The sequence below is a fragment of the Babylonia areolata genome, chromosome 27 (assembly GCF_041734735.1).
Source record: "Babylonia areolata isolate BAREFJ2019XMU chromosome 27, ASM4173473v1, whole genome shotgun sequence".
Taxonomy (NCBI): Eukaryota; Metazoa; Mollusca; class Gastropoda; order Neogastropoda; family Buccinidae; genus Babylonia; species Babylonia areolata.
The window spans coordinates 18,590,375-18,595,374 of NC_134902.1; the positions used below are offsets into that span (position 1 = coordinate 18,590,375).

At 47.8% G+C, this 5,000-nt stretch overlaps 1 protein-coding gene across 2 annotated transcripts in view; it reads right to left on the reverse strand.

Moving 5' to 3' along the window:
* Positions 1-5,000, reverse strand: part of LOC143301264 (DNA damage-regulated autophagy modulator protein 2-like) — a 161,045-nt gene that overhangs the window by 138,509 nt on the left and 17,536 nt on the right. The window lies entirely within an intron of this gene.

A 5,000-nucleotide genomic window follows, 5' to 3' on the forward strand; every position in this document is an offset into this window, starting at 1 on the left:
CAAGAAAAAACAGAATGAAAATATTGGCGGAGGGTGGGGGGTGGCCAAAAAAAAATAAATAAATAAATGTGTATGTACGTCCTATGTCTTTTTTTTTTTTTATTATTATTATTCTTTTATCATGCAATGATTTAGAGCAGTGTGATGCATTGCATCCGTATCATCTTACTTAGTATTATGCTTTTGCGCATTGTAAAAAAAATATTTAAAAAAATAATGAAACAAAAAGAAGAAGGAGAAGAAAGGTAAGAAAAACAGAATGAATGAACAGTATGGGGTAGGGGGGGGGGGAGGCGGAGGGGGGAGGGGCGGAGAGGGGGGTGTCAACAACAACCAAAAAGAAAGAACACGACATGGAACAAACAGAAGACAAAATCTCAACGAACAGAACGAACCCTCCCCACCACCACCACCCCATCACCTCCCCAGCACACAAAAAGCCGGTACCTTTGCTTGTCTGCACTTTTTGACTCCAGCTGTTATATAGCATGCTGACGCTGCCAGCCATAACATTTCAAGGTCAATAGAAGAAGAATCCCTTCAATGGGTCATAACTAGGATACGGTTAAGCCGGGGGAGTAGGGGGGTGCGGATGGGGAGCGGTTTGGGAGGCGCGGGTGGGGGGGAGTGTGTGTGTGGGGGGGGGAGGTGGTGTCGGATGGGGGGGGAGTGTGTGTCCACGGCGCTCGATAGCGTCTGGTAAGAACCCCCCCACCCCCTACTTTGTCTCTGTTTACTACCAGATAAATTTATCCTTATCCCCCAACTGACATCGGCTTTTTGGGCTGGCATTTAGGAAAGTTTGGATGGGGGCGGGGGGGCGGGGGGGGGGGGGGTGCTCATCTGTTTCCCTAGAACTAACAAAAAATAAATGAACAGGAAATGTGGTAAGGTTAGTGACCGCATGAGTAGTATATCGTTATATAGTGCCGGGTTCTTTTAAGTAATCGTTGAAATAAACGACTGATATACCAGCACGTGCGGAAATTACTTGCAAGCACACACACGCACGCACACACATACACATGCATACATACACGCACGGACGCACACTCACACACACACGAACGCGAATATGCACATTAAAAAAAAAAATTCATGCATGGAGGTAGAAAAACATGTTAAAACATCTGGCAATTTAAGTGTATCCTCATAAACTCATCAATTTGAACTCTCTCCCTCTCTCTCTCTCTCTCACACACACACACACACACACACACACACACACACACACACACACACACACACGTACCATAAAATCGCTACCACCATCACCCACCTACCACACACACACACACACACACACACACACACACACACACACACACTACCCTTTCTCTCAGTCTCACGCGTTATCAAAACTGTAAAGAAAAAAGTATTTTTGATAAATATAACGTCCGTGGTAAACGCAGGGTTTGCTGAACAAGACTGATGACAAGAACAGATAGTGGCGAGGAGTGACGTGACCAAAATCGCTCCGGAATTACCCGGACACTGCATTTCTACTTTTTTATTTTTGCGGTGGTACCTACCCCTCCCCCCCCCCCCCCCGCACCCCCTACCCCCCCACCCCCCCCCCCCCCCCACACACACACACACACCCCTCCTGCAAGATATATGGTCTATCTCGGAGTCTGTCCCTTTGTGGGTGTTCTTACCATTCAGAGCTGTTACTTGCATTCTTTACGGGTCTCATTCTCGGTACAGAGAAGTAAAAACAAACAGCGAGAAACAGAGAAACACAGAAGTGGAAAAACATAATTTCTGGCATGCGCTGTAAAAGTCCGGTTCGGTTTATGCCCTGGGTGGGTCGTGAGGGTTTTTGTGTCCTTGACATTAGTGGGGCTGTTTTCTCTCTCTCCCCCCCCCCACCCCCACTTCTCTGTTTCTATCTCCCTGTGTGTGTGTGTGTGTGTGTTTGTGTGTGTGTTTTGTGTGTGTGTGTGTGTGTGTGTTGTGTGTGTGTGTGTTGTGTGTGTGTGTGTGTGTGTGTGGTAGGTGGGTGGGTGGGTTGTAGTGGTGGTGATAAATGGTGTTTTGTGTGTGTGTGTGTGTGTGTGTGTGTGTGTGTGTGTGTGTGTGTGTGTTGTTGTTGTTGTTGTTGTTGTTGGTGGTGGTGGTGGTGGTGGTGGTTTGCGCGCTTTGTGTGTGTCTGTGTATGTGTGTGTGTGTGTGTGTGTGTGTGTCTGTGTGTGTCTGTGTCTGTGTGTGAGAGCGACAGGATACAGATACTGACAAATTATTCACGGCATGGATAGGCCATTGCCTCTCAGTCATGAATAACCGACTCGCTGCATGCAGCTGACTAATTCACAATCAGCCTTGTCATGATAATGAAACCTATTCAAATGGTTCAAGATAGCAGAGCAAATCGCAAGTCCAGTTTGGTCACAGATATAAAACTGACCATTTTCTGTTTGTTCCTCGCTGCATTGCACTCAGACAAGAACATTTTCGAACAGCTGTGTAGAAGCTGTTCTGCGTCTCTCTCTCTCTCTCTCTCTCTCTCCCCTCCCTCCCTCCCTCACTCACTCCCTCTTCTTCTCCCCTCCCCCTCGGTACATCCCCCCCCCCCCCCCCCCCCGCCGCCGTGCGGCAGTCCCCCCTGCCCCTCTTAAACAACAAATAGGTTGTACTGAGTTCCGGACATACCTTTATTCCCCATGATCACTGAAGACGGCACGATACACAAAAAAAAACAATGGTTGTCCTTTTGTGCCCTCTGTTCAAACTAACCGATCAAAGGACCATGGTCCTTCAGTTCTGCGGACACGCTGAAACCATACCCCCTCACACACACACACACACACACACACACACACACACACACACACACACAGCCCAACACCCCTGGATATTGCAGCATTGTTTTCCTGCGCCCTTCCCCCTCCCTCCCCCCCCCCCCCCGCCCCGCCCCCCTCCTCCTCCTGTCCTCCTTCCCCTTAAACCTCCTTCATTCTCCCCGGTCCTCCACCTTCACCCCCTTCCCCCCCCCCCCCCCCAACGTGTGAATGTATATACTCTCTTTGGCCCCTACCCCCAATTTCTGGGAAACTATTGAGAGTCAAACGCTTAGAACAAATGATCGGGTATAAGGACAGGCCCGGCGCTTCCTTTCCTGAGGAAGTGTCTGGGTTTGTTCCAATGTACCTAGCTGTGTGCTAGCTGAATCGGTAGCGTAAGCAGCACTGACTTGAAGTTGTGTACCTTGTGAATGGAGAGATTTACCACTCTTTACTGTTTGTTAAGCATTTCATCTCCTGGCCTCATTATTTGTTAATTATTGAGTCAAATGTTTTTTTGTTTTTTGGTGTCTTTTTTTCTCTCTCTCAATACAATATGAGTGAATATGAGTTTTCCATTGAAATACACACAGTTTGTAGGAAACCCCACCCCCACCCCCACCCACCCAACCACCCACCTCACCCCCACACACACCCAAAAAGCAACAAAAACAACAACAACAACAACAACAACAACAAAAACCTGTAAGTTGGTGCGCCTGGTCCTATTTCAGGTCTACCGATTCTAATTTTTCTTCGTCTAATTCGCTAATTCTGTCTCGGATAAAGTAGACACACAGATAGAGGGGGGTGGAACAGGGGAGGAGCGAGACAGATAAACGAAAAAACAGACAGACAGGGAAGAGAGAAGGGGACAGAGAGGAAAAGAGAAGGGGGGGGGGAAGCACAGAGACACAGACAGACAGACGGGGGAGACAAGTGGTAGAGAGGGATTGGGGAAGGAGGGAGACAGACAGACGGACACAGACAGGCAGACAAAAAAAGGGGGGGGGGGGTGGGGGGGGGGGGTCACAGAGAGACAGGCAGTGGAGGGGTGGAGAGAGAGGGGGAAGAGAGATACAGAAACAGAGAAACAGGGAGACAGAGAGACAAGGGAAAAGGTAAGGGGAGAGAGCAAGAGAGGAGAGAGAGGGGAGAGAGAGCAAGACAGACAGACAGAGACAAGCAGGTGAAGAGAAAAGAGGGAGAGAGTGGAGAGAGAGAGAAAGAGATGGGGAGGGAGAGAAAGAGAAGTAGGAAGAATGACAAAGTGGGGGGGGATATGAAGTGATGATGATCACAGCGAGAGAGAGAGAGTGGGTGGGGGGGGGAGGAGGGAAGGGGGAAGGGGGGGCACAGAGAGAGAGAGGGGGGCAGATGGTGAGGGAGAGAGAGAGAGAGTCGTCTTTTTCGCCAGCTTTGTACTGAATGAGTGAGAGCGAAAGAGGACAACAGTCTATTTTGCTCAAGTATTTCATTAACCCTCCCTCCCTCACCTCTCTCTCACTCTTTCACACACACAGATGCACACAAACACAGGCACACACACACACACACACACACACACACACACACACACACTTGGGCACTAAGTGCGGTCTGATCCGGTTGCACTTCAGCTCCGTCGGAGAACAAGCCAGCCCAGTTCAGTGTGAACAACTTCACCGACTGTTTCTGTTTCAGTACGACTGTGCAGTATCGGTGACAGCATGAAATTGTGTGAAAAAGTACTGCGGTTGGTGACAGTCACGTCAATGTAAATAAATAAATATGAATAATAAATCATGAATGGGAATGACTGACTGTCCTTGCACATTAAAAAAAAAAAAAATCACGGTTTGCCGTGTTTTTTTGTTTGTTGTTTTTGGGGGGGTGTTTTTTTTTTTTTGTTTGTTTGTTTTGTTTTTTGTCATACCAATGGCAATACCAGTACACTGTACAGGTTAATAATCGAAACAACGAGAGAGAGAAAAAAAAAAAAAAAGGTGGGGGGGGGGGGGGGAGTCGTTTTTTTCTTCCGTCTGTCATTACTCTGTTCCCTCTCTCTCTCTCTCTCCTCCTTTCTTCTGATCCTGTCTTTCTTTCATCCCTCCAAATCTTTATCCCCTGTGACGCTTGGTACACTATGGCTAAACCCACTGAGATATATTTTTTTATGTTCTCTCTCTCTCTCTCTCTATATATATATATATATATATATAGTGTGTGTGTGTGTGT